General features: G+C 35.6%; 1 protein-coding gene across 4 annotated transcripts in view; it reads right to left on the minus strand.

Annotated features, from left to right (window-relative positions):
- The window catches only part of LOC126923694 (inactive rhomboid protein 1), a 284,985-nt gene that overhangs the window by 213,176 nt on the left and 45,130 nt on the right, over positions 1-26,679 (minus strand). The window contains exon 1 of one of the 4 annotated variants that reach the window (XM_050737391.1): positions 11,558-11,577. The exons of the other annotated variants lie outside the window; for them this stretch is intronic. The gene's annotated coding sequence lies outside the window, so the exon portion shown is untranslated. Of the gene's footprint in view, positions 1-11,557; positions 11,578-26,679 lie in introns of those variants that run through there. 4 annotated transcript variants of the gene reach the window in all.

Here is a 26,679-nt window from a genome sequence, read left to right on the forward strand (position 1 = left end):
ATTTTTTATTTGTTTTCTGTACTCAATTCGTGTTTGGATAAAATTTGTACATTTTTTTACTACGCCCGTTAGTTATTTCAAATAGTCAATATAGTTTCTAAGCATCGAGTTAACCAACACATGTCGATGATATTCAATAACAGCAATAATCAATCGATAATAATTATTACAATGTGATCAGGAATTTATTGTTCTCATTGCATAAATAGTTTACCCTTTGACGTTTCCAATGACGTATCTAGCACATCATGCATTTCCTATGACCAAAATATGCAATTACGCCATTGGATATCAGAGAATTAAGTAACTTTTGCCATTAATGAAATATACAATTTAATTTTAAAATGATATCAATTTTTCTCTTTTATTCTGGTATACATGTAGATTGAAATTGAATGGAAAATATCATTCGTATGTAAAATTCCGTTTAATTTAATACAACGCTACGAGATTACTATCGTAATTTTATATTTAAAATATAACAGTACAAAAAATCAATATCCCGATACTTTCACATGCTACTGTGTATCAAAAAAAGAGAAAACCTATTTCACCCTTAAACTAAATTAGCAGTCTTGTGCTCCGTTAAAAATTTCAATGACGCTTTCTTCAAAATTGTAAGAACTATGATTTTTCAATGCGCTCCGCTAGTAGCTCGAATAGACGTTCCTTAAATAAGAAGCGTATAGTTCCGAATCCGAATTAGATTATAAAGAATGCTAAATATTCATAGAGGAACTAGACTTCCGACTTCCCGTTCCTTGATCCTTGACTATCTCAAATGCGAAAGAAATTTTAGACTACCAAGACACCTAGCAGCTTCATCGCAATACATTCTAACACAAATCGGAGAAATAAAATAAAACAATAATTTGAAATTATTTCTAACATTCATTTTAGTAATAAAAAAATTGTTCAAAACTTTGTCCAGCTCTTTAAGTTAAATAGTTACGCACTTTCTAACTTATTTTGTATCTTTAAATCTTGAAACCCTTGAAAACAAAGTTTCAAATAGGAAAAAATGTTATTTTCTATTTTTGATACTCTTTCCCTGATCGTACTATGATTATTGGGCTACGCCGTATATCAGGCTTGAAATATCTGGCATAATTCATAAATACATGGTCATACGGCTCGCAATACATTCGCTAAATTGCGTGATGCGGTATGGTTAATGTTGCAAACAATTTTGTAGGCATAATTGATTAGTCAATAATTTGTCAGCACCTAATTGTGAACCCTATCGTTGGCAAACATTGCGTGTTTATAGAACGCATTGCGTGTGTGACCACGCACGTAGATCGTAAATAAATGTGAGCAAACGTTCAAAAGGGGAACGTATCAAAATTTTCATATCAGTCATTAACACGTTCATTTGCCACGTTCCCAACTTAAATCTATCATTTTCCCTACGAAATTTATTTCCCATCTGTTACGAGATAAGCAGAAACAAATAGTTTAGCTATTAAAATCTTTAATCTTTGATTATTTTCATGGGAAGCGATAAGATTAGAAATATCCTTTGAATCTTTTAAATTTGAGTTAAAAATACTCATATTTAAGAATATGTATTTATGCCAGTGGTACAATCTTCGGGTAATTTTTAATTTGAAACAAATTTAATTTAGATAATTTCAAAATAAGAAAATTGTAACAACGTGCCTGAAAAAGTTAGGATTATTTATCAGCGAAATTAGAAAGATTCTAGAAAGACAGAATTAAAAAACTCATGATACATTGAAAGAAAGTAACGAGAATTACATCGTTGTTTATCGTATCTAATAAAATAAAAAAGTGCAAATTTTTTATTCAACTCAATAATATCAACTTACATAAATAAACTCAGTACCATTTGCTTTAATTATAGACGATAGTGTCAGTCTGTTCGTCAAGCAGAATAGTGTTAGTCTTTCATACAGCTTTATTAAGCAGTCTGGAGGCTAACGTTAAATATGCAGGGGAGTTTCCTAGGAACCAGTAGCAACCTCCAGAGATAAATACAATGACTATGTCAGCTTTGTATTGCGGAGATAAAATGATTTAAAATTTATCGAGCTGAACGGTACTTTTATCCTCTCTGCATGGAGGAAATCCTTAAATATTTTCTCTTGCTTTCCTAGCATCCGCCCTCCGGAGGAATACTTCAACGAATATGCCAAGAGAAATATCTTCCGATCTTTCACAAGAGTCTTCCGAGCTTTCACAACCGATTTCCTAACAATATTCTAAAAACATCTCGCGATGAATTAGATAGCAGTTGCGAAAAGATTTGTTGTCTCGATTAATATCAATTATTAAAAATTCATGTCAAAAATTTATTATTGAATCGGATTTGACATTTTTGAAAACATAAAGATACTGTGAAACGACGGAAAAAAGAGATGAATAACAAAGAAATTCATTAAAAGCACGATATTGGTATTCCAAGGATTTTCTACAAGTACCTGAATAGAAGAAAGAAATTTTATTTAGATTAATTCGAACTATCATTACTGCATTACGAAGTCTATATATATGTAGTAAATATACGAAAATACAGGAAAAACTATAGGAAATAGTGGAGCAAGAACATTATAGAATATAGACTAGAATATTGTAATTATAACTGTATAATGGTTAATAATTAATATATTGTCCTACAAACAGAGGCGAATACGAGATCTACGAAACTTTGGTTCTTCCGATGACCAAGGAGATTCAACTTCGTTCAATTGATTCTGCCTTTGGGTTCTCCCTTTCAGTGAAGTTCGTTCGTGTCTATGAATCGTTTCGGTAAAGTTGCATCGCATATAATTGTGCACAACATCGCGTGCAAATAGAGGGTGGAAAGTTTCGAGTACAAGGAAAGTTAAATTCGATTGGATTTGTAGTTACTCCACTGTGTTTTCCATTCGTCCAGGGACATAGATAAATTAATAGATAAATTAACGGGTAATCGATCCTATCACCCAATTTGTAACTATTAAATAATTACTATTTTTCGTTAGAATATATTTTTTACTATTGGTAAAATCATTCGATTTATAATTTAATCTTTCTCCTTTCTTTTCTTCTTTTCTTTTTTTGACAAAAATTGGGGACTACGTCTAAGACTTGGTCTAAGCGAATAATTTGTGATTCTAAATCTTTAAGTTTAGTAATATGATAAACTAAAAGGAGGGATCTTTTAGTCGATGTTTGGTTTAAAATTTTCATTTCGAAATAGGTTAGTCATAGTTATTACAATCTTTACTACGCAAAATTTTAATAAATAATTACTATCATTAATAAAGATTTATTTTCCGTCACGAATAACAATAATCAAATAGTTTCCACTAATTATAGAACAACAACTTTCCATAAATTTGCGATATAATCCAATTAGAAGATTCTGTGTGTTTTTACTAAAGTCCAAGATTAGTATGATTATATATAGAGAACACTGTACCTAGCAAACACCATCCAATAATGTATAATGGCCATTATTCGGTACAGTTTAAATTCAGGATATGCTGAACTATCATAGTCCGAATCTAACACAGTCCACATCCAACGCAATCTAGATCCAACGTATGCCAAAGTTTCGAGACCATGAGTATCACCCAGTCTACAACTGAGGTGTCCTGAATTTCGCATACGCTAAATTTACCCGTCTGCTATAAAACGGAAGCTGTGTGCACTTTGCAATGCACTTAACTTGCAGCTTCTATGAATTCATAGCCCTCGTGAAGCTTGCGACGCGTTAATCCAAAAAGGCCATCGATTTTATGACTCAATTAACGATGAAGCAATAAAAAATTTTAACATTATTGAAAACAATTAACGAAGTATATTCGCAGATGGAACTAGAACGATAAATAAATTTAACTCGGGACAGCAGATGCAAGAAAGTATTTCCTAAAAAATAAAATGTTGTTTTAAAAGAAATAATATTTTGATATTAAGCTGCTTTGATTGCAAGTAAAAGATATCTTGCATCGAATATACTTCAGATACTTTTATAAACTTTCACAAAATGACTTTCAACTGATAGCAATTCAATAGCTTTATCTTTCATAAGGGTTAACTTGATCATCATGGTCTGGAATTCCGAAACCTAATCTCCATTTACCATTAAGAATCTTGAAGCTGACCCTTCTCTGTTCTAGATCTTCCCAGAAGATAACAAACACCCTTTAATGTTTAATACAGTCTCTGCTAATCAGATTTTCATTCGTTGCTTCTACTATATACCAATAATAATTTACTACATACTAATAGCAATTTTCATATGAAACCTACTTTCATATTGATTTTACATTATGCAGATCTTCAAGTTAAAAATTTTGTAATTTTTAATATACACGATTTTATGATAATAATAATCTAGTACATACTAATAATAATTCTCATATAAAATCAATTTCCATATTGATTTTACATTATGCAGATTTCCAACTTAAAAATTTCGTAATTTTTAATGTACACGATTTTATGCTAATAATAGTCTGCTACGTACGAATAATAATCTTCATATAAAATTCACTTGCATATTGATTTTACATTAGACAGATCTTTAACTTAAAAATTTTGTAATTTCTAATTTACAAAAATATGCGTCGACTCGAATATCAAGCGAGTACGACCAATATGTTAATAAGTAAATGTCTCTTCTCTTTACAATTTTTCCAAAATAAACTGGCTTTCTAGCGACGCGAGTGGCACATGATGGTAGCAATAGCCACGATTTGATTGATTCGGCGTTGTAAACACGCTTTAAAAGCTCCCCAAAGACAGACTGTAGCGACACGAACAATGTATTTAATGGACCGCGAAAAAATGGTCGTTAAACGATCCTTTCATCCGCCAGGAGCCACGTTTCAGGACATTCCCCGCCGATTTCTCATAGGACATTAAGGACAGGCTTGAAAAACGGCGGAAACGCAAGCGGAAAATAAATTGTACGTCCACAGTCACGATTCTTAAACACGAATGTAACCAGGAAATCGTTTCTGTTTCAAACTTTTCCTACATACAGCACGAACGATGACGAATCGCGTAATTTCTAAATTCAACCACGACCAAGGAACTTTGTTTTTCATTTATTGCGAAGGTCATTACGACTCGACGAACCCTTGAAACGTGATTTTGGGAGTAATCGACATGACCAATGTGAAAATTGAAATTCTCTAAGACTGGCGAGAATACTTAATACTCCTCAATTAGCTCGGCGAGAACAGAGAAGTATAGTTATTTGAGTCATCTAAGCTCCAATACCTCAAAAGTCAATCTTGAATTTTGCACAGAATATTGAAACTTGTCGTATTTTACGAAATACCATTAATCTTTGATACAGTAACAAAGGAATGAGAAGATCCCTACGTGTATCATATATTCGTTAAGAAAAAATGACAAGTGCGAGACTTAAAGGTTGTAGTAAATGAAGGTAAAAGACGGAGAATCGTCTGAAAATGGTTTCTGTCGCGATCCTCGCTTCTTAGTTCGGTCTGTAATTGTAGATTCGGCGTGAAGCGCGTTAAAAGTCTTGCCAGGAGAATCGAAACTTTCCACTCCCGGCCTTGGAAACTTGCATTCGCGTTAAAACAGGGATGAAAGTCTCTTGATTAAGTTCCTTATGCATGGCCACCCGAGGGCATGCATTGACCGAGTGATGGAATTAAGGCTACACTGTGTCATCTCCTTCGTTGCTTTGAGAAATTTTACATAATCAGCGTGTGTATTTATCAATATCGCGAAAAGAGTTGAAATGGGAGATATCTTGAGACGTATTTTGTCAGACGGTTTTGTTATCGTTAGCTTCGTTTAGGAATCGTGATTAGGGAAACAGGCGTATCATTTTGTAACGATAATTTCTCGAAGCAATAAATTTCAGTGACCGAAATAAGGATGAACAAAAATGTAGCCCATAACAAAATAATAAGAAGAACTGTTTTCGCTTCACTGTGTATAATTTACTAATTTACACGTTGGTTTATTCGTCGAAGTTATAGATACGTAAGTAGATTAATGAAATGGAATTAGTTCGATCGCATTGAATTTGCCGTTGCATACGCGGAATTAATCGACCCTCCCAGAACCAAATGCTCGGAACTGCGATATGAAATTTCAGAGATTAGCTTCCACGGAATACACCTGCAACTACATATTTTTATAAAAAGACGTCTGTTTATGGACAGACCGTAATAGCGATTGGCCTCGGATGCAATTCCTATTAGTATATTCTATTTTAAAAAGCGTAGTTATCGTTATTAGTCTGCGAATATATATATTATTGCAAAAATATATAAAATATCTAAGACGAAGTACAGTTTGTTATAATATTTGGTAGCTGGAACAAATCTCCATTTTTATTTCCTTAATTACATCAACAAGAATATAAATTTGCACAAAGAAATCCTTTCTAGCAATTACTTACGATCCAACGTTATTCAAGCGTTAACAATCTTATCAAACTTCGTCTTCATTATTCCTCTCCGTGTCAATGGTGCATAATAATCTATCTGATGATACGTGAAATACTATAAAATATGGAATCGTCCCTAACCAACGGGAAAACACAATATCGGTCCCAGGGACACGGTGACATTAAATTATTACCGTCGATTCCTTTGTTGGAATCCGATAAAGGCGAGCGGTGTACGTCATACCATGCGGAAGGAAATTGAAGCGATTCGTGCTATCTGTCGAATAAAGGTGGGTCCCGTGACTTCATGAATAAAGAGAAAAGGCTGGAAGGGGTAGACGAGAGCGATACACCTCCATGAAAAACTCCAGACAATGCCACGTCGTAAAACCGTATCATCGTAATGCTATATTCTCTGGATAAGGAAATTTCAACTGTGACGAGTTTAAACAGGAGCAGCGCGCGAGAATTACTCGGGAAATCGTCGGTTCACGATCTATACTCTACTTATCACAGAAACAAATACCATTCACTACAGATAAATGGATTTATTTATTTGGAATTATTTGAAAATGTATAAGTCAACAGCGATATATTTATTTACGATTTTGTTCGATCCGAGAATTTTCTAGCTTCTTTATATGCTATATATACATGATTCATATATATGTGCGTATAATTCCTCCATGTATCATCAAACTTAGCATGATTGTAAGTCAACAAATTCCAGTTTGTCGCTGGTTCTTTTCTCTTCACATCTGCATACCACCTTTTCTATTTTCTTGTCATATTTCTCAGAAATAACTGTACGTCTTATGATTAATTTTAAACGATAAAGTTAACCTACCAGAAATATTCCAAAATCTTGGACCTCGGAGAATGATAGCCTGCGCTTAAATCATACTAAAATTAAAATCAAAAAAATTACCCATAAACAATGTTCTCGGCCGTAAAAGGAAAGATATAGTACGAACGCTATCAATCTACGGGACAACGCCGGAAAAGTCGGTGTTTTCAGAGAGGATAGGCGTGAAAAGAAACAGTCACGTTGATCGACGGAAACGGAGCAGCCTGTAGGTGCAGCCTGGAAAGCGGGAGAGAGAAAGAGCGAGGAAACTGGTGGAAAAGGGTGAGGCGAAACTGGAGGGAGAAGGTCGATCAATATCAAGCTAAGCGTTCTCCACCTACACACCTCTCCCACCCCCTATCTCCTCTCTCTCTTTCTCTCTCTCGATCTCTTTCCCTCTCTCTTTCTATATCGTCTCGGTCAAAACGACACATCTTAGACGAATGGATTCCAACAGAAGAAGTACCGCGGATAAGAGGTTCCCTCTAATTTCGTGTAATCAAGAAAAGTTGCCGGTAGAGGAACGTTTCAAGGGAAACGCAAGTTAGAAAAGTTTGATGAAAACTCGCGTCGACTTCTCCGGTCTCCCAATCGTCTTTATCTTTGTGCGTTCATACGGATAGAGGAGATGCGGGAAATTTCACCGTGTCATGCTCGGTACAGCGGAAGAGAGAGAAAGAGAATTCTCGAGGACGTAATGACTATTATGGTCTCCCTGGTGGACGTAGGGACGCGGTTTTTTGCGTCCAACAGAGGATTACTTTCCCGATGATGCCGTTCGTGTACTTGTCGTTGTGAACGCTTTTCACCAAACTTCCCGACCTTCTTACCCCGTTTATGAATATTCGAGGACCGTTTCGCTTCTGTTGCCTGCGAACTGGCAATTACGCTGATTATTGCGGTCCCGCGTTGATATTGCGGTTCGCCCCCTTCGAACGGAATTAGTTTCACGACGCGTCCCTTTAAACCGCCCGTTTTTCACGCCACTTACTCCTGTCGTTCCATTTAATCAACGGCCATGTTCCACCGTGCGTTTAATTAGCTTCGAGATGTAATGCAACATTGATTATCCGGACTAATCGTGATAGGTATTTATGGATTTGTAGGAATTTTAAATGTGCAATAATGTGCAGATTACACAGCTATTATTATTATATGAAGACATGTGCTAACATTCATAAACATTAGAACTTCCGCCCATCTCATAACGTGTCGATTAATCTAGATTATCAAGCAAACGATTAGTCATTCAGAACGTTGTATTCATATAAGATTACGATCTGATATTCGTAGGAAGAATGTGTTAAAACTGTTTTCAAGAGTTAGGGCATATAATAAATTATATCTAATAATTGTACGAGTACGTTGACCTTCGCATATTTCTCAGCCTGAAACTACGCTTCAAATATCAACTTATTCAAAGACCATACATCCGAAAAGTTGTATTCCTTGTCATTACTTCGTTTCCTAATGAATAGGGATATTTATGCCATGAAATTGTAGGAACGGAGAGTATAATATTGAATTACAGTGGTCTTTGGTTAAGGTGTAATTACGGAACAAAAGCCACAAATTGGTTATACCGTAAGGTAAATGATTCGTAAATCTCTCAAAGCGTCTGCTGGAAACGCACGGAAAATTTTCCGTTGAAATCTATTAGCACGACAAATATTGGCTGCGTAGCTGAATTACGCGAGTAAATGAAAAAAAGCATACGTCGAACAAACCCTGCTACGTTTGAAATTTTGAAAACTCATCGACACCGGTGAGAAGTTTATATGCTACGAGTGAATATAAAAACATTTGGCGAAACAGTTTTCAGAAGAGACAACAATTTTTAATAACCGAGCGTCACTAGGATAGCACAAAGATTATGGTCAATAGACCGCCGATTGGTGAGCCAAGGTTGAAATATCGAACGTCATCGGCTCGATGTAAATCGTGTCTTTGACGTGAAGTGCACTAAAAGCATCTGCCATTTCGAAGTGAGCTAATTCGGCCGAGGGTGCTTCCAGTCGTACAATGGACGAGAGGCAACTTAACTTTCACAGCCTGATGTTTATTTGACAACTCGCCAAGTGATTGAAAACTGATTTTACAAAAATAAATAAGGAAAGTGAAAAGTTACGTCGTCAATTAGATTAAACGAAAGCTTCAATCGTGCAATCTTTTACGTATGTTTACTGTTCATAAGTGCGCAACTGAAAGTATAGATAATGACCCTTTATACAAGAATAAATCATCATACTACGTATGATTCTTGTTCAAATAATGAGAGTTAACATTGAAATAACTGGATTCAATCGTGAAAGGATAATCGTTTAATCGTGCAGTAACTAATATTTCATTGCAGTAAATGGAAGGCCGATAAATGGATTTCTACTGTAACAAAAATATTTAAAATTGAAAGAATTAAATTTCCAAATGAAAACGGACGTGTATAAAAAGCTGATAAAATGTCACATAAATGGAAACAGCAAATATACAGGATAAAAAGTAAAGTGTATATTATGCAGGAGACGCGGTAAGTATAATAGGAGCGTATATGGTTAGACAACAAAGAAATCCGCACACGGTCCAGCAAGTAGAATAATTACGCGTATAATCGGACACTTGCATAGTGTAAATCATACAACTATCGAGAAAATGCGGTATCTGTTAAATTACCAGTTTGTGGAATCAATTTTTCCAAGCTACTACGTTCACTGCGTTTTATTATTGGCATTTTAACGGATTATTATATTTTACTACGTTTTTGCATTAAATCAAAAAACAAAATATTCAAGACTAATCAGCGATACGAAGAACCTCGTTTGATGCTTTTTTATAATTATATTCTTTTCACAATTGTATTGTATATTCAGTGTACGTATTGTATATTCATATCGTCCAGTGAAATGGAAACATTGCAAAATTGGATTTGTATAAAACATCCCATGAACAATGAACGTAAAATACTATTAATCCGAAGGATTGAAGAAACAAGAAGAATATACGTGGCGAAAAAATGAAATTTCTAAAAGATAAATAATATTAACAGGTAGACCAAAATTAATGAAACTACGAACAGTACCTACGTTTACACGCTAGATCGAGTCGCAAGATGCGAAACACGCAGCAACCGCTAATCAAGTCGCTATCGCGCGAATGAAATCAATTAGCGACGAAATCGAATCGTTGCGCATAAATCGAACGACGAAAGAAACGTGGTTCAATGGTGACTGGAACACGAACCAGGAACAATTTGTCTGAAACCGTCGCGGTACCTATCCTAATTAATCGCGTGCATTCGTTCGGCGACATTAATTATCCTTCTGATTCTGGTCAACAGAGTAGTTTGCATTCGCCATTTTCATCGTAACGATGTCAATTCAAATAAATTTGAGGATAACAATACAACAGTAGGATGAAGTAGCCATTCAACCAAAAATTCCTACGTAGTTAAAAGGCTGATAAGCGTCGATTGAAGACATAATAAAGACGAATATAAAGGTAAAGAGAAAATGATGTACAGGTCAGACGTTGTTGAAACGTCAATGCTTGAGTGGAGTTCTGTTCTTGAGGCCGGACTAACTCAAGTTCATTCTCCTAGATCGTTTAAAAATTTTTATGAAAAGATTTTATACGCCACAAAATACACGAACCCAAATCACTAAATTGATCAATTCCGCTTTTTATTAATTTCCTAATTACATCGCATAAGTACGTGATTAATATTCAATTCTGTAGAAACAAATGACGTACTTTTATAAGTTCCTTCATAGTCAGATGACATCACAAATAATAATAAATTACAAGAGATTATTATATAACGAAGAGATATACAGATAATTCTTACATTTAGAGAGTAGTGTTTGTAATGTCTAACATCATCGCATTTCTGTTACTTTCAACTTATGCAGTTGATCAATGTAGCTTCTAATGGATTTAATTGATATTTTTAGAATTAGGAAAAATTTAGAGAAATTTGTAATAAGCTTAAATGTGAGATATAAACCATCTTATAGCATTCCCTTTTTAATAATCCTTTCAGTTTTGAAACATTGAATAAAAATTAAAGTATTCTAAACTACACAAATGAAGATAAAAATCGAATTTTTTAACTGTAGAGAGGCTCTGTTTATCATAGAACGAAATTAATTTTAATTCAAGTTCTTTTTAACACTAGAACTACCGATTTTTAACATATATGTTAATAATATATAAAATATATTAGTAATTATTAATAAATAATTATACGATAATAATAAATAAATTCTGTCTTAGTACGATATAAGGTTTGGTAGTTCTAGTATCTATATTCAATAAAATCGATTCTTTCTACTCACATCCGGATGATATTTGAACGGACGACGTCTCAGTGGAACATCAACACGTACCTGGAACAAAAACAAAATACAAAATTGATTCGACTTTCTCTAGCTGATTTTTGCTTTTAATGGAAAAGAACGTGTTGTACGCTTTCATATCGCGTTTCATCGTACAAAGAAGGCTATATCGCGATGAAAACATTGAAAATAAAACAGCAGCAGACGGCCAGAGAAAATATACCGAGTTTAAACTTCTTTCTGTGTCCGTGGAAAAACGTATCTTAATGGGAAGTTTCACCGAACGTGTATCGGTGTTGAGAATAGGAACAGACATCGCGTCAAGTATAATAGAATGTAAACACCATGACATCACAGAAATGGCATGTGAACGGCATATGCAAACCAGCAACTATGCACAATCTAGTTGGAATATGTACGAACGACTGGGAACGAAAAACTGAGAGCAAAGAGACGCTGGAAGATGGCTTTCCAATAGCAAAGCATCCTGTATTGATCTTGAGGAGAAAACTGACTGCCAAATACTAGAAAGTTTATTTAAAATCGCGAGCTTCGTGCGCACCCAAATAAAATAGCCCGACACGTTGTTGTATTCCTCTTTCGCTTTTCTTTCACGACACGCTTATCCTTCCCATAAAATTTTTCAATACATATCGCGATATCGCAAATCATTACTACTATGGATGATGGCTATGAAAGGTTGACACAATATTTTTTCACCATTTCTCCCTGGCGCATTCTTCCCGCGAATTGTTAATTTTCTCGCTAACCATAACACATATTCCTGGCAAAGTATAAACCGCCACCATCGAAGCATATCACATTCCAGTTCGTGTATTCTATTTTTTATCGGCCGATAAAATTTTTAACGGCAGCCAACTCACGGTATTCGTCCTTCCTCGGTTTCATCGGTGAAAGAGAAAGACAAAAATAAGATCAGTGAAATACGGTGGCCGCCACGTAAAAATTTCTGTCGATAATGGTTTTCCAATGGAATGACAGGCATTATCGATAACATAATGACGTCCGCGATCGACAATTATAATGAGAGAGTCTGTACGACTTCGTAGTTCTGGCGTCACTGTCCTCCAAGTAATTGAAAAATTCGTATTCATTTAACGTAATTAATTAGTAAAATAAAACACCATATTGCCAATGATAATACTGTTACGATGAATTCTGAATTTACATAAAATCGATTTCAAAATGCCCGCTAGATATAAGTAAAATTCGATTCTACAAATGTGTCCATTATAATCAGAAATATAATTCCTATTTTACTTCCAAAGTAATATACTGTCAGGGTAGTCGAATATATCCAGAGATAACATTTCCTTTGAAACGTAATCCAAACGGTGCGATATCTGGATACCGAAATAGTCCGACCCATGGTTCTGGATATTTACGCATCCTATTAGTCGGATATTCAAACTTCAACTATCGAAGCCATGAAACAAATATTACCTATTAACACATTGCAGTCGAATGACAAAACATCTTACTTTTGCCAAGTCTACTCTTAACGATCATAGGTCAGTAACAAATGGCAATTTCAGATCGACTTGTTATATGGTAAATCAACGATATATTCGTCGGCAACTCGTCGCAAATTTTATGCTCGGAAGTAACGATGGAAATATGGATATCGATGAGAACAATTGTAACGCTCGAAATTCAGATAAATGTAAAAAATAACAGGAGCTTTAAATGGACGATTTTTCAAGTGGCATTGATGATAACTTCATGACAAAACCGATACCAGGTATCCGGTCAAATTTGCGAAACCTCGAAGATAAAAAGCCATAGGAATTAATATGTATCTTCAATGGTTGAAACTGAAATCAGAAATGTATGTAGCTGTAAATATCGAACGCGCCAACGATTTCAAATAGCACCAACTACCACAAGTAATTCCAGCCAAAAGGATATCTGGCCACTAGTCACGATTAACAATAAAATATAAGATCCACAGCGTGTTAACACGAGCGAACTCTGGCACGAAGGTCTTCGATCTCCAAAGACCTCCGTTTTATCGTTGATAAAACGGGTCGAGAAACCGACAGATAAGGGGTGAAATAGATAGAAGCGGGGAAAGTTAGGAAAAAGCAAAATCCTCCAAATATACCATTATACCATTACATATAGGCGTTTGGAGGGGGCAAGCACTGACTAAAGAAAGCAGATTTCCTTATGGAGTCTGGCAATAGTTAAATGGCAGCTATATCGTCGTGGATAAGATACGGATAGGAAAATTTACGATCGAAAAAGCTGGCGGGGGTTTCCTTCGTGTCGGAGACATACAGTTGGCACCGTTCGTCTTCCAGAACCATGCCCGATTTCATGGAAAAGCCCCACGGCCATCCTGCTGAGAGGGAACTTTCGGAAGGGCAGAACCAGCTCGTAGATATTTTCGGGTCACCGTGTATGTATTTCGTCGGTGATTGGTGAAACGCGTTTTCGTAGACAGAGAAACGAGGTTGGAAAGGGAGGGAATGGAAGCATTCGTCGATGCCAGCTCTTTGTCCGAGCCACCCTTCGATCCCTGCCATCGATGCAACCCCTCTTTTAAACGACCAACGTCTTTGTTCCTTCCCAGTCTACGTCCAGCCTCCTCTCTTTCATACTCGTTTATCATTATTTATTTCCATTTCTATTTCATCGACAAATCTCCGACTTGCGTTCAACTCTTTTTCCTTTTGTTCTTGAATTCATTGGCTTTGGCTTGCCTAAGAAATTTTTCGAATTGGGAATTTTAGCTGTTCCTTTCGACGGAGATATTGTGAAGTGGTTCTTTTTTTTCTTTAAAATATGTGTGTTTGCAAAAAACATGATTTTAATACAGTTGCTATAGTTGCTAAATTATTGCATAATTTTACGAACACGACTAAAAAAGTAGGACCTAGTCGAGGATTTGCTACATTTGCTGAATATCATAACAGGTACTATACTTTGAATATTTCATGTAGTTCTGCGTGTTACGCGCATTCTGTGAATTTTTCCACCCTCAGATTTCTCATAAATGCATTAGGACTCGCAGTGTACCGACGAATAACCTGCTACGGACATTTTCGACACAATTGTATTTTTCTGGCGTTAAGAAGTATCTCTGAAAATGAGAAGATAGGAAGAAAATAAAGTTGAAAATAAACTGAAATTTACACGAGTGTTGCGTAAGGTGAAGTAATTTAGGACTAACTCTGGTGAAAATGCGGAGGTCTCCACCGTTGAAATTATGTACACCGTTATTTCTTGTCGAAAGGCTGCAGCCACCCTATATGGCCGAGGATTGTGTCGCAGAAAGGTATAACTTGCTTTTAGCGTGGCAACCGAGGGATCAGGTAACGCATCAAGAGAACGAGAAGCGGAGAAGCGTCCAATTTCCAGCATCGCTGTACAACATCCACCAGTATGATTGAATGAACCACGATTATGGTTGCGTTTCAGAAAATACAAAGCAACCTTATTAGTTCATCTTGTAAGATAGAGCGTCTTGTTACAAACATAGTGTACGTAACATTATGTCAAGAATTTCGTGAATATACTTTTTTCAATTAAATCTTGTTACTATTGCTATAGTCCTGTTTGATTTTCTATGAAGCAAGACTTTACTTTGATTTCACTTAGTATGACACTATATCTAATTTTATTATTACGATCAAGATTATCGTTATTGTGATTTTATATACAAAGTTTAGTTCTAATTCGAATTAATATGGATTTATGTTCAGTTTCTAAGTTCAGTTTAATATTCGATGCAAAATTGTTGCAATTACTATAATTTTTTATGTAAAGATAGTTGTGTAAATTTACATATATCCATCCAGATCCAATTTCTCCATTATTATAATAAAAATCATTATTTTTATTTCTTATGTAAAATCTCTATTTGAAATTATTATGAACCCATTTTCCTCATTTTTCTCAATAGAAAATAACTCTCAATAGAAAATAAACTTTCTCAATAGAAAATATTACAGAAGGAAGCGCCTGTGAAGTGATGGATTATTTCCTAACGTTAATCTTGGATGGACACTGTCCACGAAGGATAGTTGGAACCGGAATGAACCTACCAGAAATCATCGCAGTGGTCAGATGGTCGGAACCATTTCGGAGAAAACAAATGGATATATAAGGACCATAATGTGGATGTCTATGCCAGATAGTTGTTTAAAGTGTACTAAAATAAGCGTGCTTGCATTGCCACAGTTTCTTTTATATCGTTATGCTACTTTTTTTTTACTGCGTTTCCTCTTTTTTATTATTAATATTCTTGGCATCTACTGCCTGCTATTGCTGGAATTCCTCATTTTATTTTCTTGCATTTCCTTCTTTTTTAGTATTGGATCTTCTTTTATGAAGTTCTTACGCTTCAAGTATTCGACTGTTTTTAATAAAATATTTCAAGACGAATACCTATTAATAGAATTTTTATCGATGTCAGGGCTCGATTCGCGTACTAATTTCCTAACGTTAATATATAAAACCTACACATAAGACGAATCAGATTTGAAAAATTATCCAAAATAATACGTCATATTTTTCACAAATTGATTTTAGCATACAGAGATAAAAATAAACCACAATAATTAATATAACATTGAAACGTCAAAGTCTACATCTTCAAATCTGTCGATCAGCAAATCGACAGAAACCTAAAGAAACGAGGGTCTTCGATTAAGGTGACACAAAGTGTTCCTTATACATTGTTTCAGTTACGTTTAGAAAGAACAAACTGGCTGCATTTAACTTTCGGTGTCGCTACATCAATGGCTTGAACTTGGAACCAGCTATAAAAGTCTCCAAGCTATCATCGACAAGAGTTTAATAGAAAAAGAAACTGCACTTCGTGTTCCTGGTGTTCCATAGTCGCAATTTGGATTTTGCAAAATTACATCTGTTTGTAACGGTATTCTTCGTCCATAGCGCATCATTACTTACATATATCTGAAACGTGACGCATTTCGTGTAAAATCTTCCAATACAAGAGCTCGCTTACATTTACAAAAGCTCACATAGCAAAGTTAACCAGCGTACTCAGACGAAGTTCTACTTCTGGACAAAAGGTGAAGTTTTAGTCAAGGTAACGTAATGACGTCTTACATCTACTGCGAGAACCTTGCCCTTAAAAGCTTTGCTTTCAACATGAACGTGAGAGGAAAGCGGCAGACATTTCGAAGTATTGTTAATAATATCTTATTCTCCACTCGATACGATTCTCCTTTCCTCTGTATTTAGAACTTTTCCTTTTTTCAACTTACGCTTAATAAACTTCACGCCATTGGGAAGTGCGTTGCGTTAATTCAATATTTAGATTTGTAATTTTCATTATTAATTTATTTGTCGTCAATTCGCGTCATCGAGAATCTTATAGAATTCACATCGTTTCAAAAGAATGGTAAAAGTTTTATTTATGAGACGAACAATTTTTCAGCTAGGGAAGAGAAACGTTTAAAATAGGCATTAAAAAATTCAGAATTGTAGAAAAACGTAAAGAGAAATGTAATTGATATAACCTCGCAACGGTACAAGCATTCTCAGCTTGCGCTACTTCCGCCAGAAGGCCACGACGCAATGCACATTTATGAAACACTTTCATCCAAGACCTTCTGGCTGGCCTTTTGTCTTGCATTTGTTTCCGGTATTATTCTGGTTGGGACCGGAAGCGTAACGCGTGCGCAACACAATGGGGTTGTCGCTGTCTCTGTCAAATTCCTGTTCAATTTAAAGCAACCTTCCCTGGCATAATAACGCAATATTTCATAACAAATGGTCATGGTTATTCCATCCCTTCCGTATAATTATTTTCTCGTTTCTTGGTAAAGACAAAAGGACCAGTTAATTCGGCTAATAAAAACAGGTTACAAAGTAATTCAGTCGATTCCCGTGCCATTTATGACCCACTCGCCTTCCGGGTTACGTATTTACGTCATTATTTGTTATTGGATTTTACACGTTATTTTATTCCGCAGAATAACTCTGCTATTAAATAAGAATAGGAAGTTGTATAATAGTTACAACTTTTGTTCATTTATCATCGAACAAAAGTTACTAAACTCTAGAAAACTCTACAATTATAAAGTTATGCGAAACCATGACGAAGAGATTAATAAAATTCTCGATGTTGCAGAAGCACTAAAGATATATCGAATGGCAAAGAAAAATGCAAATTTTATTGCTAGTATATCTTTTTTCTTCCTCTTTTAGATCTTAGACTTTGAACGACTCTCTTCGATATAGTATGTCCCTTTCTAATGGTCTGAATAATAAAACTACAAATATTTAGATCAAAGCTCACAAAACAACGTGTATATATCGATTTTGCTGGACATATTTTAACAAAAAAATAAAAAATATGAGGCAGAAAGTTAGAGATACGCGCAGCACATAGCGACAGACAGGGAATTTGACATTTTGATGGATAGGAGTAATCCACGGCAAATCACTGCTGTGCCTCGATTTTCCCTAACCATTCGTGTATCTGCCGCGACAAACCACTATTTAAAAGCCAGGTTCGATTCGATGTTTCATCGCGAGCGTAAACCACGCCCTGGCAGGCCGACCAAGAACACGGACGTTGCGTCTGGTTGCATTTGATGCGCCATAGTCACGTGTCACACGGACGCAGAAAAAGAGAAATGCTTTTAACGCAACATCGAAACGAACCTTACGTACACACGCACGTGCGCATACACATACACACACAAATTTATAGATATTTCCATTCTCGACTATAAACACGATCACGGCTGTAAAATCGTCGCGTTTGCCGAATTTGCTCGCTCTATCGATCGATCGGCCCCAAAGGCACGATAAAAAATCATCGCCGCGAGTAACAAAAGCAGAATTTAAAAAGTGGGAAAAAGGAAAGGGGATAGACTAAAAAAAGGAACGAAAAGAGTCATTGCAGTTTAACAATAATTTCCGCGTCTCGTAACGTCGCGCTCCGCACGAATTAAAACCCGATAATTGAACGCTTGAACTCGACACGAGTCGACTGGACCATTCGTTCCTCCTCACTCTCTTTTCTGAATTTTTCAAGCAATATCAACGACCTGGTCCTCGTCGCAGTTCGTGCTACGAATCAACAATATTTTCGTCGCAATTTCCGACACAGAACGACCGATTTTGGCGATAAATCGCTGCGAAATCCTCCGTGTCGAAAAGAAAAAAAAAGAAAAAAGAAAGGAAAGGACGAGAGGGAGAAAAGAGAAAGAGAGAGAGAGAGAGAGAGAGAGAGAGAGATGGATGGAAAAAAGAGAGAGGAGACGGGCGACTATTATGTTGTCAAAACGAGAAATTCCTGTTGGTTGTCGAGGGAGGACGAAGACCCGACGCTCGTAATAACGCCGTAAAATAAGGATCCTCATAGGCGACATACCTGACGAGAGAATGCAATTAAATGCAACGTCCAAACCGGGAAATGCAAAAGGCACTTCCTGCTGGTTGGCACGATATAACGGGTGGCTCCCGCGAAATATAACGCGACCCGTTCGCAGTAATAAATAATATCGCGGAAAAGGGTGGGCGGATGGTGAACGGTGGCGGGCGATGTTTCTCGCTCGTGCATTGAACGCGAATACGTGACGGCTGTCGCTCGCATTAATTCTCATGGATTAATTGCACTCATTAATGCTATCGCAGCCGACGTTGCGGCTACCGACGATATAATAGAACGATCGGGATAATCAATTTGAACATCCTGTCGCGGCTGTTAAGAAATTCTTTCCCTAATAAAACCGAAAACATTTCTTTCTGCTAAGAGACAGAATATAGACGAAGGGTCGGTATATTCGTGGTAATGCGTTTGTTATTTGGATATACCACCCTAATCAGCCATGTCGGCTAAAACAGGAATATTTTAACGTCGTTACGAATACTTTAACGAAGGTATTTAATGTAGGTTTGTAACGAGGGATTATGCATATCAGTAAGGTTCTTTGCATATCTTGTTCAAACTGGAGAACATTTTTGAATTAGTTAGAATTAATTATAATTAATTATAATTAATTAAAATAATTAGTTACAGTTAGAAAAAATATAATTGGGTTGAACATGATGGACAGATCGTGGTAGTATTAAGTTATATTTTCTTTACGTTTCTACTATCATTCCTACAATCCTTATTTTCTCACTGGAATTAGCTGATAGATAAAATTAAACGAAAATATGCTTTCAATGTGGAATTGGCTGACAACACGTTGAAGTTTGAAATTGCTCTAATAGGAGATAAGAAATGTGATTTATTATGTTTATCATTTGTGTTTATTGTATATAATTGTTAATACGATTGCAGAAGAAATCGTAACAATATCGTGCAACAGAAAGCCACGTTTCTGAATGATAATCTCCTAAATGTCTTATAATATGTGCCTGAACTAATTTGACTAACAATAAGCTCAGAGTTTACGCGTATACAAGTTTGATCGCAGCACAAATTCTAAAATACGGTGGATTCGAAAGTCCAGCACAGAGGAACTGATAACCTGCCGAAGTAGCGAGACTTGAAACTTCGATATGAGCTGACCTCAAAACTCGGCAACTTGACGAACTGGAAATAATGGAACGGAAACGATTCGAAACAGGAAGATCTTCTAGTGAGTGAAAGAGAGGGAGAAAGAGAGACAGACAAATAGACAGACAGAGACAAAAAGGGAAAGAGACCAAGCAATGCAGACAGATAGAATATATGAAAATCGCAGGAGAAAATCGCATTTATGTTGATTTTCTTCTTCTGATAAAGCTTTCGAAAAATAACTGATAAATCGACGAAATCTTCTGTGAGAGCCAGAAATATAATTACTGTATTAAGGCAAAAAATAGTTTAATATTTTCGATATCGTATAATATTACGACGAGGAATACTTTGAAAATTTTCGAAGGGGTGAAAAATCACGGGTTTACGTCTGACGACACTCTACCTAGACCAGGCCACACATCGCGGGCAAAATGGCACATCTTTACTGCGTACCCTTAATAGTCTTAAGGACCTACCATAAATCTCAGGAATTTTCTAGCTAAGGTCCTTTAGATCGAACAAACATCTCTTTACTAAATCGTTTTCTAAAAGTTTATTGTTTACCATGGGAAAGTTAGTTTTCTCACGTATGATGCCTCCCACTAGTAACTCTCTCTCGTGGGCGGTTAGCACCCTTCCTCAACCACCAACCTAGAAAATTAGCCAATTGACAGCGAAGTCTTTCCCTCATTCTCCCAACGAAAACTTGTCCTTAACAAATCAGCTCTTTTCGTGTCATTAGACTCACCCATCGCAAGCTTTCCTCCGCAGCATCATCTTCACAGAAAGTGAGTCTTTATGCATCTTTGAAACCGTCATCATCTAAGCTTACTACACACTGTAATTTTGGTTATCAATCGAAACTTAATTATACCTTATCAATTTATATCTTCTTTATATCTTCTTTATATCTTCTTCTGCAAAGTTGTTGGAATAAACATTAATTTATACCTGTTAATTCAGTGTAAACTCGATTGAACCACCCCCTATTATCCTAACAAAAATAAGAGGATTAATCATTTCGTGGCGTCGATTATCTAGTCCTAACGGGAATTTACGATTCCCGTTGACGTGATTTCTTGCGATCGCGTTTTTCCGCGAATGTTCGAATAAACAGTTCTAAACCTAAAAACAATTTTGATAATATAAAACAGATTGACAATGTACTGATTTTTAAAACTGTTTCCCTGTGAAAGATAGAAGTTGTAACTTATCCTCATATATTAATGAAGAATTCCAAGGAAGAAGCTCTTCGTGAGATGCAAAATGCCACGCTTTTATTCTGGCAAATATTAAAACGTTATTTCCAGTAAAATTATTCGTTGATGAAATTTTTAATGAATGAACGACACTCTCGTATAGAAACACGCCCTATGGGCGAGGATTTCATACGTTGATTAACGTTTGTTGCGATTGTTTGTATCATCCGATCAAAAATATAGAACCGCCAATGGAATTCGCGAAACAATTTTAAGCATTATTGCAACTTATGGATATATTTTACATCGCTTTTGGCTTGAATTTTGTGCAAGTATACGCGTTCCAATTTCCTGCAACACCGCATTGTTGATAATTGATTTAACGATAATTTAGTGGCTGGTCTGAAAGCTTAACTGAAGTATACGTAGTACTCGATACTCGTATTCGATAAAATAAAAATATCCGTAGTATCGTAAAAGCGTTTTATTATTTATGTGGTTTCAAGAGATTATTATAGAAAGGGGATTATACGAGGACGAGTAAGGATTGGTAAGGGCAGAAAGCAGGAATCATCGATGTGTTAATTATATTAGGGTCTGAACGATATAGGAAGAAATGTAATTTTAGCATTTTATTAAAATTCTCGAAATTAGAGTTGTTTTTATTAAAAGCCAAAAATTTAAATCTTCCTCATTAAGGATAAAAATTTGAAGATGAAATTTCACTTGAATTTTCAACAATCCTGTTTGTCTACGCAGGATTAAACAATTAATCATTATATGTACTAAATATTAAAACAAATAATTTCTATTCAATGTTAAAGCGACACAATTTCATTTAAAACTACCGAGACTTAATTTTGATTTCATTTTAGTCGTTACAGTCTCATAATGGAAGAAATGAAAGTTACGTTCGCCGACTTTTAATGAAAGTAAAAAAAGAAAACTGACCTGGAAGTCGAGCCTGTATAAACGTACTAAACAATCTGCAGGATCCCCTCATGATTACAGCAAAAAAGAAAATAAAAAGAAGGGAAAAAAGAAAGAAGTAGGCGTTCCGGAATTGCGACCCATAAAAACTTTCTTCGAAACTAATAGAACAACCAGCTTGGGAGAAACTTCAGAAGAAAAAATGGCTGCACGTCAGGGCCTATAATGTATCGAGCCTCTCGATATCTGGATATTCTAACTTTACGACATCCAATTAGTCTCGCTGTAACTTCCGTATCGATCTTCCGGTTTGCACTTCGAAAATGACGCCTCGTTTCCTACATGCAAAGTGAGAGTGTAATTCGTAAGCCACGATCATTACCTTTCAAGTTCTATTACATCATTTTATAACTAATATAAATCCGCTTTTTTAAAGATTGAAGATAAGAATCTGAACTTTTTATTTACTTTTATAATTTCCATTTTGCGAAATAATTTCCCGAATTATAGTTTCAAATTGTACGCTTTGATGAATTAAACACTATATGTTTCAATAATTTAGGAATTTTCAAATTTTTGTCTTGAAAGATTACTGAGATTTTGATGCAAGAGATTCGACTATTTTTAAGACTTTTACCGTGTTAAATATTCATCTTCCACGGCATTTTAATAATTGAAGCGAAGAGAAATCCGCTGAAATAATTTCCAGTTGCGTATTCATTAGTGTTAATGTCATTTTTAATATTTTTAATTGCTAGAAATAGAATATTTAATTGCTAGAAAAAATATGAATGAAAGACAATATTCGTCATAAAATAGCCTGTTAAAATCGAAATAGAATATCGGATATTAATTTCGAAAATCAATGGTTCGTATGTTGAACTTCAACTTTTATAACTGTGTATTTATAATGTACAGTTAGAAGGTCTGCTGTTGGCGACCCGTAAATTATTTTATAAAAATTCAATATACCATGTGTGAGCTATATCGCGAGATTGAATCACAAGCGATATCAAATAATTTATAGTGACACTTAATAAATAAACCGAACGAGTGGTTATAAATCTTAATCCTAAGCAAATTAGGACACTAAGTCCCATTTCGTGTTCCGCTAGAATTCGTTACCAAAAGCAAGAAAAGGCACTCTACCTTCTTCATGCGCTTTTTATTACAATTAAAAGCACATTCTCGGTATCAAAAAGCATCGCTTCGCTGAAACCACGCTTCTTCGAACCCACTAATCTACTTTGGAGGTGATTCGATCCTTTTCTTTCTTGGCTTAGTTGAAAGTGTTTGGATCAGGACAATAGACGCGTCAATGAAATATAGTTCGTGTACAAGGTGTCCCATATATTTAGAATAATTCCCGATGGAAATTTAATTAAATTTTCGTAAATGTTGATATATTAATTTAGTATATTATAACTTCCATGTGTTTCTATTTCCATCCGAAAATCTTTATAATTAATATCTTCCTATTTAACATCAGGCAGATCAATTCTATCTACGTCTCAAACTTGTCATTTATCTAAATAAAATTTCAAAAAATATATTCAATATTTCAAGCCACATTCTACGAGCGAAAGCCCTTTGAAACTAACAATTGTAACTTTATATTTTATACATCAACTCTCATATCGAACATCCAGCCAAACAAGGTCTTTATAAGATCTCCAATCTTTCAGACTACATTCCCCGAATAAAAATCCCTCGGCGACTAATGCATCCACGAGAGATCAAAATTAATTCCACCCTCCTTCCCCCAACCTTCCATCTATCCATCCAGAATATCCCAGTCCGGTCACGTACACTTTCCACCGACTCTCTCGCCCGATTTTTACCTTCACCCCATCGTACAATTACCCTGGCCTACTAATACACTCACCCACCCTCCTCACATGCCTTCTCCAATCCTTCTACACGTCTATATTCTCATCTACATATATTCATACGTCAAACCCTTCAAATTCACTCGAATAAGGATGGTAAACAATTGAAGAGATTGCAACAATAAGTGGATAGCTCCAATATTTAAATCGCATTTATTGGAAGAGAAAGAAAGGTACAGATTTCACTCTGAAAAATGGAAAAATTTATTGAAATAATATTGAAATATGAAATTCCATTATTTTTAGTTGACTATTACTATTAATATTAGTGTTGGTAAATTAGTATTAGTATATCGTTATCTACTATTATAATTGGTTAACTAATCATAGCATGCTTGAAAAAAGTACCTGACTGTCAGCTAATTTTTCTCAGTTTACTCAAACTATTAAAAGGTAAGCAGATGGGTTGGCGGAAACTTATCGATCGGACCTTCGCATCGAATTCTCAAACACGAGGAAGACAATCTCGATACGATAGCGCTCCGTTTCGCGGAAGCTCGTTAATTACAGAAAATAATTGGCCAACGGACTAAATTAGACGGTAGAGGGTTGTCTGGTAGCAAGATAAGGATTCGAGACAATTGGCAAAGAGGTAGAAGGGAGAAGTTCCATCCGTGGGCGGCTCGAAGGGATGAGAAGCGTCCAGGAAGCGAGTTTTTCTTAAGTCTGTCACGGGGAGATGATCGGATGAGATGGGAGAGAAATTCATTTCCCTAATGGAGGAAGGAATATCGCGTCTAACAACGACGGCGACTAAACAACCCTCGTCCACCCTCCGAAGGACCCGCCTACCCACGTTTTCTACCCCTCTGCACGTTGGAGATCGACTTTTAGGCAGGCAATTTCCAGCATGCTTGAGAATTTGTTGAAAACCGTCGAGCATAACTGATAACGAGCGAAAGGGTGATTCGAAGGGGTTAACGTTGGAAGTCGCGAATATTCTTGAATCTTAATGAACGTCGTAAATATTCGAAAATGTTTCTGACAAGCTGGTGGAAGGAGTTTCAGGAGTGAGGACGTTCAACTCGTCGGGGAAGTAGCGGGAGAAGCGCGTCTGTTTCTTGATAAATTAAAATCACGACTGAAAAGTCAAGATGGTTAACGGAGGTGTCTGAATCGACTGTTTGAAACGTATTCAACGCGTTCACATTAAGATGTTGAAACTTAATCAAGAAAATATTGACATAAATGTTTTGTAAAATTGGAAAGAGGGAATCGTCGAAATTAGCAAACCTATAAAATTTCTATGAAAAGCTACGGAATAGCAACACGAATGTCGACCATTCTGGTAGCTACAGTGTACGAGTAACGAGTATTTTGTGAATATTTAAAGCAATGTCATTGAATGGTCATTCTGCTTGTATAAACGCGAATGTAAAAGGCATTTTATCTTTCCGTGTTTTAACGAAATATTCGTAAACAAAAGGAGAGAATAATAAAAGGTTGGAAAACGCGATTCAGAACAATGCAGCCAAAGTATTACGTCGGATGTGCGGATGACCACCATTTCCTGCAGAATGAAACTGAACGGCGGAGCCGTATCGTCGTAAGGGTGGAAAATATGAAACGGTGAAAAGCAGTTATCTCTGAAGAAGAAATCGCTCAGGGTTTTACCATGCGGTTGCTATTGGTATAGATTAATCATTTCATCTCTTTTAGGCTACATGAATCATTCTTTTCGAGATGGAATCAGCGAGGTTAATCAAAGTTAATAAAAGTCAAAATAATTGCTAAATAAGCGCCACTGATTTATCTTTATACGACGAACGTGAGAACATGGCCCGTGAATTTTGATATAACAAGAATTAACATATATCCTCATTTTTCAACGAAGAATTGTTTATCAGATTCATGCATATTCATTTTCATATTATCAAATTTTTTTTGACATATATATTTGCACTTAATTAATTGGTATCTAATAAATATAGTGATATGCAGATATTTTCCGTGGCCGCTGTACGTTGCAAGTATCAAAATATAAACAAAATAAATTCGTAAAAGAAAAACGAGTGGAAGCTTTGATGTTTTGTCCCCCTTTTTATTTTTCTGATATTCGATTGTTTTGCCAACAAAGAAACAGCTCAAACTTCAATTTTAATAAAACTTTTAGGATCTGCAATATAAATCAACCAAATATAGGCCAAGAGTAAAGCTTTAAATTATTTGTTTTTGAAGTATTTCGCTTTTGAATCTCTGCTTGAATATTAATTTCACTCGGCTATTTTTCAATTTCTGTTTCCTTGCCCTTTTTACTTTCCTGCGTTTATTGCTTATAAGAAATTCTTTCATATTCTGGACACGAGACAATGAAACAAAAATATCGTTGAAAGGGACATATTTGAACTCTGAGTTTCATGGTAGAAACCATGGAAGTTTCTCCGACACTACAACACGAAAGGTCGCCATATGAAAAGTTTCGAAGTGAAATAACTCAAAAACTTTCGTGTACCTTTTCTTATATGCGAGTGATATGTAAAGACAAAGAAGTTTACTTCATCAGGGTTTGGACATGTTAAAACACCTAGTGAAGATAGACAGAATGATAGAGTGGATTGGTAGTTAAAGAACCAAGGCAGAAGGAAAAGG

The sequence above is a fragment of the Bombus affinis genome, chromosome 13 (genome assembly GCF_024516045.1).
Source record: "Bombus affinis isolate iyBomAffi1 chromosome 13, iyBomAffi1.2, whole genome shotgun sequence".
Taxonomy (NCBI): domain Eukaryota; kingdom Metazoa; phylum Arthropoda; class Insecta; order Hymenoptera; family Apidae; genus Bombus; species Bombus affinis.